Source organism: Mesoplodon densirostris, chromosome 6, assembly GCF_025265405.1.
Source record: "Mesoplodon densirostris isolate mMesDen1 chromosome 6, mMesDen1 primary haplotype, whole genome shotgun sequence".
NCBI lineage: Eukaryota > Metazoa > Chordata > Mammalia > Artiodactyla > Ziphiidae > Mesoplodon > Mesoplodon densirostris.
The window spans coordinates 31204657-31217014 of NC_082666.1; the positions used below are offsets into that span (position 1 = coordinate 31204657).

Below are 12358 nucleotides of genomic sequence, written 5' to 3' on the forward strand. Positions count from 1 at the left end.
ATGTACCATTATTTTATGTGCTACCAAGAAAGGAAAGACACTGCCAATTATAATCTTAAGACACATGATTCAGATAGAAAATTGCAGGGGGAGAGTGTCTCAATTCTGAATTAATTGATGGGCTGCAATATGTTAGATTGGCATTTTGAACATTTTTTTTTTTAATACTGCCATAGTCAAACTCCTTGATGACGAAAGACAAAAATGAAGTTAGAGTAACTGAGTGCCCTTTATGATGCAGTTGGCCTGTTCAGAGTTCTGAGAGAGAGAGAACGAATGCGAAAGAGAACCCAGAGAGCAAGGGCTCTGGAATCAGGCAGACCCGGGAAGCCTCAGCTTCACCCTAATTGTGGCCTTTAGCTTTTCTGAACATTGATCGCCTCATCCATTAAATTTGAGTAGTACTACTGTGTATCAGGCACTACTATGAACATTTTTCATGTATTAACACATCTAATCCTCATAACAACCACAGATAGTCTATGAGGCACTGAGAATTTAAGTCATTTGTTCAACATCACAACGAATAAGTCAGACAGCAGCCTGTCTCTAGAGTTCATACTTTTAATTACTGCCCCCTACTGCCTCTGTAATACACCTGACAGTATGAGGCACTTAACGGAATGCTTAGCACTTATTATCAGTAAGTGGTGGTTACCATTGTTATTATTATTTAATATTATTAATATTATGATTGCTAATGTGATTGCTATCATTGTTGTCATTCTTGTGGTTGTTATATGACCAGTAGCATAAATTTCCCTCACCAACTATCTGAGATTGGGGCTCCTATCATTGAATAAATTTGAGCCGTTGGGAGCATTGGGGAATGTTCTACATAGCATAGAAGAAGAATTCCAAACTTGGACTGGTTTCTCCTGAGTACTTAGACATACCCTACTGGGATCACTGAATCTATTTGAAGGCAGGGAGTCTCCGTGTAAGGTTAAACTTGTTCTGGAGGTTTGAGAGTAATCCAAACCTTTTTCTCAAAGTAATAAAGTATCCCAATTGACCCTGATCCTGGAGCATATTCCCGAAACTCATTTATTATAAAAAATTATTTTGCTTTATGACAACAAACACCTTCATGCTGAGTAAGCTCAGATTATAAGACAGAAATTAGTAAGTTAATGAATTTGTAATTGACACTCTCACTATGGCTAGGTGAATAGGGAGCTAAGTGTTTTTGACATTTAGCTATAGTTTGTTTATTCAAATATGATAAAGATGCCAAATTTAACACATAATTTAGAGGCTTTTTTTAAAACTAGGAGATAGTGTAGCATAGAAATTAAAGGCATGGAGCCAGTCTGCTTGCTTTTGAATCCCAGCTCTCCGTTTTATCAGCTGTACTATCTGTACCTAAGTTTCCTCAAATATAAAATGGGAACAATAATAGAAATTCCTACATAGAATGGTTTTAAGAACTAAGTGAGTTAATATACAAAAAGAGTTTTGAAGATAATTAAGCATGTCCTGAGTGCTAAGTAATTATTAGCTGCTATTATTAATACTCTCTGTAGCAGTAGTATTTCTGTTCTTAGTCTTATAAAAAATTTACAGATCAGAAACCTATACAATTATCTTACTATTAAGCTGCCACACCTATTCTTAGAGAACTCATATGAGAATGTCACCTTTGTTCTAAGAAAAGTAATTTCTGAAGCTGGTATTATAATCATGTTAGTCTTAATTTTTCTTCTCAGGCTTTCTTAGAAGGATTTCTTTCTTCTCACTGACATGATCCCATGTCAGACCTCAAAAGAACTATGCACTTCTAACCACTACATCTCTGGCTAGAAAAGTCTTCTTTCATTGTGCTTTAACTGCTCTTTATGGTAGCAGTGTTTGGGAAGTGGAAAGTGTTCTGATTATTTAACGAGAGAAATGAGCAGTGATAGAACTGCCTGGACAGATGGTGTGAGTCTCAGATTTTCTATCATGTTACCGTAACCTTAAAAGGCAGAGAAGAGAAAAGGGGATGGTTGTGTGGAGTAGTTTCTTTGGAAGATTCCCCTAGCCATATGCCATTTTCATTCTTTTCACTACTATTTACTTTAAGGAACTGTAAAATTTTCACTACTATTGTTCCTAGAGGGAAAAATCTTTAAAGCTAGTCTAAGGGTCTTTTTACCTTTATAATATCCTACTTTTTATTCATGTGTAGTTTATTCTGAGAAAAAGCTTAATAATAATATAGGATGCTTACCATTTTTTGAAAAGGTGGAGAGGAATGAGGAAGGAGGAAAAAAGTTTCCCCTTTCAAAACTTTATTCTGCATGCCTTCAGAATGATGTTTTTGGTCATAAGATTTAATAATAATTACAGTATTGATAGCAATGTAAAACTATAGCTACCAGGTATCAGCTACATATCAGGCACTATGATAGGTAATTTATTATTTAATCTCAGATCATCCTCACATTATCCCTGTGGGTTAGGTGTTCTCACTCCCAGTTAGTTATGAGGAAATGAAAGCCCAGAGAAGGGAAGTAACTTGTGCAAGGTTCTCTGGCCATTAATGGTAGGGCCAAGATTTAACTTCAGACCTGTTGGATTCTTAAGCCTAAATGCTTCCGTCTAAGAGTTAATAGGTTAAATGAGTTAATATATGTAGTAATGCATTTAGAACAGTACCTGCCACATAGTACTGTGTAAGTATTAGCTATGGCTGCAACTGTCATTACCATATTATTATTCTATTACTATTACTACTCATGTGTTGCACTGGTACAAAACACTGGACCTTCAACACAGTGGTAACTTGGATTAGTTACTCTTTGGGCAAGCATTTTCTTCTCAGGTCCCATATTTCTTCCATCTTCAATTCTTACTCTAAACCTATACTTTCAACTAAAATCTAAATTCCATTCTTAAATATTGTCTGGATTTTTAATATTTATTTTTCTTCTCCAAGTTCCAATCGCCAATAATAAACAGTGATGAATACATTAACTAGGCCTCCAGATGTGAAATTGTCATTCCAGAACTTCACAGTTCTTATAGATGCTGCCCGGATTCCTTTGGGTTATTTCTTTCCTTCACATCTGAAGCAACTGATGTAAGTAGAGGCCAGAAGTTTAAGAAGCAATAATAATGGTAATAATAAAAATTAACTTTTATTGAATATTTACTGTGTGCTTGGCACTATGCCAGGCATTTATATGCATCATCTCATTTAACCCTCATCACAAGTTTATAAGGGAGATTTACTGTCACCTCATGATATGGATGAGGAAATTAAGGCAGAGCTAAGCCTCAGACCTAGGGCCATATCACTTCAGAGCTTGTATTCTTACCCATACACAATGCTCGTGTCACCACAGACTCTATCATATTGTTAATACTCCCTCCGTGAAAGTAGCCCTTCTGTTTATCGACATTGTCAGAATATTACAGCTACCTCTGTATCCTCTGATAGGAAATCTGCTACCCCTGGGGCTAGCTGTGGCTTACTTAGGCCTTCTGATATACGCAGCTTCTGCTTAGTGTATAGATCTTGAAAAAATTTGGGTTTGTCCTCTGTGAGACTAGACTCATCCAAGTGTGACTCCTATATAATGTAACATTTCATTTCTGCAAAATTTATTTACTAACTGCTATGTGCTAAGGATTCTGATGTGAATATAACTTAGTTTCTGCTCTCAAGGATCTCATAATCTAGACCATGAAACAAATATTAAAGTACTCTGTCAGCAGAGTGTGATTTAAATAGGTGTTATGTATAGTTGTGATACAAATCAACTATCTAGAAGCAGCGACAAGGAAGTGTGGCATAAAAAATAGAGAAGTTTGTTAGGGAGACTTAGGAGGAATATGGAGAAAGGTCTAATAATAGGTTTATGTAACTATTATTCTATTTAGATTATTCCCATTTATTTATTATTAAAAAATTCTGTGAACATCTTTATATATAAAGTGAAAGCTTTATTAGAGGTTGTTTCTTTGAATAGATTCCCAGAACTGGAGTTATTACTATTGTTTGATTGTGCTATTTGAGAAAAAGAGGGGTAATTGGTCAATGTTTTGATAACAGTAAGAGTATAAGATTTTACTGCTCAGTGTCTTGTTTTTCCTTTGACTCCTTAAGCCTCTTTGCAGCTGTACAGGTCTCCTCAGTCATCTTTGTCAGCTTGCTTTATTTTACCTGCCTTTTTCCCCCCTATTTTTTAAAAATAAATTTCTAGTTTTGTGATAATTTTAGATTCACAGAAGATAATACAGATGAGTTTCTGGATACAGTCACCCAGTTTCCCCTAATGTTAACATATTGTTACCGTGGTACATTTGTCAAAACCAAGAAACCAGCCTCGGTGCATTACAGTTAACTAAAATCTAAATATTATCTGTACTTCACCAGTTTATCTAATGTCCTTTCTCTGCTCTAGGATCTAATCCTAGACACCACAGTGTATTTAGACCCCAGCCTTTCGAAACTTGATTTCAGTCCACGATTTTAAGTATGTCACTAGTAGTGCCAGGTTATTTATTAGACGTCATCCCATGTCCCAGTTCTGCCATTCAAGGGCATCTGCCATTGAGTTGCCTCCATTTTGAGGTTGCTCCTCAGTACCTCTAAATGGAAATAATCTCCCCTTCCTCTGAATTTCCATAGATTTTTCTTTTCCCTTTACCTCTCTTATGCTGTATTTGGGTACTTCTGCTGATTTTTCTGTCCTTTCTGAGTTATAGGTAGAATCAGTCCTGATAAATCTGTCAGGCTGAGTGAGACCTGAACCCTACTTGAAACTAAAACCAGGTCCTCTTAAGCACAGTTTACAGTGTTTCGTTAAGATGAAAGGGTGACACCAGATTGATGACTTGATCCAACGTAGCACCTTTGGAGAATCAAAGCCATAAAGTTAAGTCATCCCAGTTGTTTTCAGTCACTGCTTCAAAAGAAGTTAAAGACTGGTGTTGGTTGTTGAATCCCCCACTCATAGATAGACTCTCTCAGCTCTATAGATTGATACTACGCTTCCATAGTTCTAGCTCTCAAAAAACACAGTTGTCTTTTAAGTACTTACAGCTGTGAAGCTAAAAGGCAAATTTGAATAATTTCTTTAAATGAGTGCATTTAAAACATTCGCTTTTCTAAAAATGATGTCATATTTCCTACTTTATTTATACCTTCATATTTTACAACATTTAGATTATGTCTTAGGTCTCCTTAGTAACACCTCCAAACTATGGAGGGAAGAACATTGAATGCATGTTATATGGTAATTGTATTCTTATACAATATATAGAAGTGGCAGTTCTTTATATAGTGAGCTTTATTTGTTTTTTTTTTGTTTGTTTTTTTTGTTTTTTTTTTTTTTTGCTGTACGCGGGCCTCTCACTGCTGTGGCCTCTCCCGTCGCGGAGCACAGGCTCCGGACACACAGGCTCCGCGGCCATGGCTCGCGGGCCCAGCCGCTCCGCGGCACGTGGGACCCTCCGGGATCGGGGCACGAACCCGTGTCCCCTGCACCGGCAGGCGGACTCTCAACCACTGCGCCACCATGGAAGCCCTATTTGTTTTTTTAAGAGAAGATTACCTCAGAATGAATAAATAACGGGCCTTTCACTTATATGAAGTAAATTTGGTTTTTTAAGACTGCGATATGTTTTGTTGTTTGAATATAATTCTGTAAGAGATTCTATATGGTAGTATTCTGAGAGAAATAAAAGCAAATTTTCACTAAATGACTTCTACACAAATGTTCACAGCAGTTTTATTCATGGTAGCCAAAAAATGGAAACAACCCAAATGCCCATCTTTTGGTGACCAAATAAACAAATTATGGTATGTTCAAACAGTGGAATTCTACTTAGCAACAGAGAGGAACCAACTACTAATATATGCAATAACGTGGATGAATCTCCAAAAGTTATGTTACATGGAAGAATTCAAATAGGAAGAGTAGGTACTATGTAACTGCATTTATTTGAAATTGTAAAGCAGGCAAAACCAATCAAGAATGTGAAAAGGTCATTGATCACCAGGGGCCAGGGTGGACTGACTGCATGCCTGCCAAAAAGCACAGGGAGCTTTGGGAAGCAGGGTGGTAGAAATGTTCTGTATCTTGATTTTAGTGGTTACCCAGGTATATGCACCTGTCAAAACTTAAAATGGGTGCATTTCATTATGTGTAAATTGCAGCTTGAAAAATTGATTTAAGAGTTTGAAAGAGAAAAAAATTCTGTGACTTAGAAAATTGATACTAAGAGAAAAGAGCCCAAGATCACAAGTAGAAACAGAAGGCTATCTGGGACCAGAAGCCATGAATTTGATCAAGGCAGACCTAACTGCAGTGATAAACTTGGAGCCGTTTGCATCTGCTTGGACAAATTAGATAATCTGAGATCAAAATAAACGAAGCCTTTTGTATTTAGTATGAAATTTGAAATCGTAATTTAATCTCCTTTTTTTCATTATCTATTATATCCAGAAAGGAATCCTATAAAAATTGTCTGAGACAAAGCAAGCACAGCTGGAGTCTAATACTTGTTGATGAGCTATAGATATAGTTTTTGGAAGTTATGCAGTAGAAATAAAAATGCCTTGAGGTTTTTCCCTCTGGCCTTAAAGAAAAGTCTTGTGCATGCTTTAAATGAATAGTCTTTGATATGGTCATTAAGTGTGTGCAGGTGTTAAATGATAACTATCCATACAAGCTTTAATTTGTCTACTCATTGGTGATATAAATTTCTTCTACTTCACTAGTTCTGTCCTATGGAGATTGCATAGGAGAGTTTTTCAATAAGATAGATGGGATCACTCAACTTACAGTGGAAGTCAGCAGAAAACAAGGTTCAATGGGTAGAATTTTATCTTATAAAACATGTATATGCTATATGTATATTGATTATATGTTAGAAGTTTGGGACAGGATTGGCATATGGGATCTACAAAGACCTCAGAGAGACTATATTCCAGTCCAGTCTCTGAAGAGTGTTAGCCATTCCTCTATTACCCCTTTGCTTCTGTATAATCTGTAATAGGATTGTGAGAGGTTTAGTGGAAGAGATAGTTAAAAAAATACTAGTCAGCATGCTGTAACTTTGGTTTTCAAGAGTTGGTTTTTAGGGAAGATCCAGTGGTTAGGACTCCACGCTTCCACTGCAGGGGGCCCAGGTTCAATCTCTGGTCTGGCAACTAAGACCCTGCAAGCCACATGGCATGGCCAAAAAAAAAAAAAATCGAAAACAAAGAGTTGATTTCTTAGAAACGCTTAGAAAACTATGGGCAAAATTGATGCTGATGACATATAATTAATGTGGCACAATAATTCCTCACCTTGCCATATTCCCTTTGCTCCAAACACAAGTCACTGATGAATATGTCTAAAAGACATAGCTGAGCTAAAAGAGAATGAAGTAAATGATGAAGAAGGAGTATATAAAGAGAATTTCCAAATTAAAGACAGGCAAGCAGGATAAATAATAAGTCTACATCTAGATACTTCTTAAGGAAACAGTAATACCAAAACCAAAAAAATTTTATAGGCTACCAGAGAAAATAGATTGCTCATAAAGGAATAGCAAATATACCTTGGCTACGATAGAGGACAGAAGATAATGGAGTAACATCTTCCAAAAGCTGAGGAGAAATAACTGTCAACTAAGAATGTTACATACAATTAAAACTAACACTCAAGAGGGAGATCAAGATAAAGGCATTTGCATATGTACAAAGACTAAGAAAATTTATGTCTCACAGATCCACACTTAAAACTGTATTAAAGAACACAGAAGGAAGATATGATATATGTGAAAAAATGGTGGACACACAAATGGATAAAATATGTCAGTAAATTTGTTAGCCATTACCTGTTTACAAAAAAAAAAAGACGTGTCAAAAATAAGTTGAGGAGGAGGCGATTTGTTAAGTGTTCAAGGAATAAAGTATACTAAGTCCCATGTTTAGGAAGAGGATAGAGATTCTGTATACATTTAGTCTTTATTAGAAAATGTTGTAGTGAAATATGTTTGTTGAAAAATAAACAGTAAATATTACAAACAGTAATTACTACTGGATAGAAATATTATTTAAAACTTCCAAACAAGCAGAACAAAAGATAATTTATAAACCTTTATCATTCTAAATGAAAGTAGGAAAGGTAGGGCAAAGAAAAAGTATGGTAAGCTGAAAACATGTAAAAATAATCATAAAACTAGTCAGCATTGTTACAGCACTTACTATGTGTGTTAGATACTATTCTGAGCACTTTATAATCTTTTTCATTCTATGCTAACATCTCTCTGAGGTACTGCTAGTACCCTCATTTTATAAATGAGGTTAAGGCACAAAAACATTGACCAAGGTCACACATGACAATAATTGGTGAAGCCAGGATTTGAGCCAGACAGTCTGGCTCTAGAGTTCAAAATATGTCCAAATACATAATTTATTACAATAAATATTCACAGATTAAGCTAACCTACAAAAAGATAAACAGTATCAAATGAGATAGAAAACAACATTTAACTATAAAATACTTGGAAGAAGCACACCTGAAGCAAAATCACATGGGAAGGTTGAAAATTACAGGAATGGAAAAAATATACCCCAATATTATTAGCCAAAGAAAATTCTACTGTAATTTTACTATCAGACAAAATAGAATTTTATTGGGTTGCAGTGGGGGAGAATGTTAAAGGATTAAAAGGCCCACTACATAATTTTACAAAGGAACAGTTCACCAAGAAGAAATAATATTCATGACCTTTATGACTCCAACAATATAGTCTTGAAATATATAAATTGAAAACTGATGAAATTCTGATGACATTTGACATGTCCACAATTTTGGTGGGAGATTTTGGTATACTTTTATTTTAAAAACTGCTGGATCAAGCAAAGAAGAAACTAGTAAAAATATGCAAGATATGGACAAAATCAACAGACTTGATCTATTTGACATATATATATATAAAAGTATTATATATATATATATATATATATATATATATATATAAGTATTCATCCAGCAAATGGTGCATGTACATTCTTATCCACTATAAATGGAGCATTTATAAAAGCGGATCATATACTACAACATGAAGGCAATCTCAATACATTTGAAAGCATTAATAAAATTCTTGTGAGGTGTGTGTGTATGAGTGTAATTCTCCACATTAACAGACTAAAGGGAAAAAAAACCCATGATTATTTCAGTAGATGGCATTGTATGGCCACAATGGAATTGAATTAGAAATCAACAATTAAAAGATATCTTTAAAAAGTGTGGAAACTTTAAAATGCCCTCTTTAATAACTAATGAATTAAAAAGGAGATCATAGTGGAAATTACAAAAGTTTTAGGATTCAAATAGGACGCGGTTAAGAGGATAGAGGTAAACTTGTAGCCTTAAAAACAATAAGTATTTCAGTGGCTGATGTGAGGTACCCTGTATGGGGGCCTAGTAACCTAATTCAGACCCACCCACACCCCCCACCCCATCCTCTAAAAAGTAGGGCGGAGGGAAGCTCATCAGTGGGGCACAAGCTGAGTGCATTTAGTCACTCCATCCCATGTCCCTTGGGAAGGTCTGAGACTAGGAGAAAAAAAAAAAAACAAGTATGAAAGAATAGGTTTGAAAAAATTAAGCTACCAACTGAAGAGATGAAAAGAACAGCACAGTCAGTCTAAGGAAAGTGAAGGAAGGAAACCAAGAGAAGAAATTAATGAAATAAAAAACAAACAGTATCATGGGAATTCCCTGGCAGTCCAGTGGTTAGGACTCCGTGCTTTCGCTGCTGAGGGCCTGGGTTCGATCCCGAGTGAGGGAACTTAAATCCTGTAAGATATGTGTCTCTGCCAAAAAAAGAAAAAAAAGAAAGAAGAACTCTCAAAGATGAACAAATCCAAATGCTAGTTCTTAAGATAACAAATTATAAAAGTAGTAAACTAAGTAGACATCTAGCAAGATTGATCCAAAACAGCTGTGTTGCACTGACTCAAAAGAAAATGCTATGGACAACTAAGACAACAGTCTAAAATGCGATATTAGATAAAATATGAAAATGACAAAATTTTGACTCAAGAAGTTCTAAATAACTTATTAAAGAAATTGAATTACTAATCAAAAATCCTCCTTTCGGGCTTCTCTGGTGGCTCAGTGGTTGAGAGTCCACCTACCGATGCAGGGGACACGGGTTTGTGCCCCGGTCCGGGAGAATCCCACATGCCGCGGAGCGGCTGGGCCCGTGAGCCATGGCCGCTGAGCCTGCACGTCCGGAGCCTGTGCTCCGCAATGGGAGAGGCCACAGCAGTGAGAGGCCCGCGTACCGCAAAAAAAAAAAAAAAAATCCTCCTTTCCCCTTTTTTTTCCCTACCAAAAGACCTAGAAGGTTTACAGGAAAGTTTTACCATGCCTTCACAAGATAGATTATTCCCTATATTATATAGCTTATTTGGGGGGGAAAAAAAGAAAACTGCTTTAAGCAATTCATTTTATGACTGATAGCAAAACTGGACTCGGACAGTACCAAAAAAAAAATTTTAAGGGAAATTACTGTCTTAGTGAACACAGATGAAAATATCCTGAATGAAAAACAAACAAATAGTATTTTGTAGTGTGTGTGTATTAGTGTAATTCTCAACACTTAAAAGATTAAAGGGAGAAAAAAGTATATGATGTTTCAATAGATTACATTAAAAACATTTGATACATTTCATAATTAACAACAAAAGGGCTTTTAGTAAACTTGGAGTAAAGGGGATCTGAAATTTCTTTAACCTAATAAAGGGAATATGCCAAAAATCTAGAGTGAGCAATCGTATTTAATGGTAAAACTTTAGAAGCCTTTCTGTTAAAATCAGAAAAAAAATAAGAATGCATGCTGTCCCTGCTTTAATTAAGCAGTATGCTAGAGGGCTTAGGCACTGGAATAACACAAGAAAAAGAAATTAAGAGTTAAAAGAAGAGACAAAATTGGTAATGAGAATAAACTATTGTGTTGTTTTGCAGGAAATTCTTGTTTAAAAAAGCTCTGCTGTTCCGACTCTAGAGTTTAATGCAAACTTATGTTTAAAAAGGTCAGATTCAGTTGTCATTGATGATGTCTCTCTCTCACTTAGTCTAGCTAACTAATTAACAGTAAAAACAGCGTTTTTCATTTAGCAATTATGTTTTTAGGTGGTACAGTTAAACTGATGAAATTACTTTATCCAACCACCAATAAGTAGTTTTACAGATTTTAAGGATGTCTGTGAGGGAAAAAATGGTCTTCTCCAACTAACTCTTAATTCTAACTACTGCTTTTTGCAAAAATAAAAAGAAGTAGAAGTGGTATGAACTAGAAAATGAATGGAAGGATTTTGTGTGTGTGTGATAAGATCCCTTAAATTTATATTCTGATTTGGGGTTGTTTAGTCTGAATTTAAATCTGTTCACATTTTGGATCCTATCTCAGAGTTTTAAAGTACAAACTGCTTAGGAGAACTTAATGTGGGCTTTAAAAGCTAAGGTAACATTGACTCTAATTATAGTCTTAGTCATTATTTACTGGTAACCTGGACGGGGGTACAAGGCATGTGCTGCTCTGAGTCACTCACCCCCCCCCCTTTTCCTCTCCACAGTCCCATTTTACAATCAGTTTTCACATTTTATTGTTTATCTTCCCTCTTCTCCTAGGAAGCTGGAATTTTCTTTTTGCTGAAAGGCTTGAAAATTATTTGGTGAAAATAAAACCACAAAGATAGTTTGGGGATGTTTTTATTTAGGAACAAAAATTAACATTTGAGTTAAATTGTCTTTGAGTAATTTTAAGATTGCTTATATATTTTAAATGTTTTGTTTTTGTTCATAAATCTTTCATTGTTCAATGAAAACTTTGAACATTTCATTTTATAAAAGCTTTTATAAAATTTGTAGTATTCTCATCCATTGTATCATCCTGGACTTACGGTTTTTCTATCTTTCATCTCTTTGATGAGACTGTAGAGGATTATATTTAAGAGGGAAGTTTCTTGGCCTGTTACTAGATAGACCATGATTTCTGCCTCATTTCAGCCTCAGTGTGTCAACTTGATAGGATGGGACAGGTGGACATTCTGCTGACCAGCATCTTGATCGGGGAGGGTGGAGGCTGATGATGGATGGTTATGTCTCACGACAAAATAAGCAAGTCCATGAATATGAGTGTGCGGAGTAAAATTGGGACCAGCAGATGGTGGAGCTGTGCTGTATCCTATTTCTTCCTCAGCTTTGAGATTTGCTGTGGCCTTCTTTTCACAGAAGCCAGCTGGTATTGTCTATTAACTGCCAGCACCTATTGGTTTGTGTAGAAGGGACTTGTTGCTTTCTTTAGAAATGTTCAGCCTCTCATTTTCATCTGTGGCTTTATGTTCATCTGGTGGTAAAAT

General features: G+C 35.7%; 1 protein-coding gene across 7 annotated transcripts in view; it reads left to right on the forward strand.

Annotated features, from left to right (window-relative positions):
- The window catches only part of FKTN (fukutin), a 92491-nt gene that overhangs the window by 57392 nt on the left and 22741 nt on the right, over positions 1–12358 (forward strand). The window lies entirely within an intron of this gene.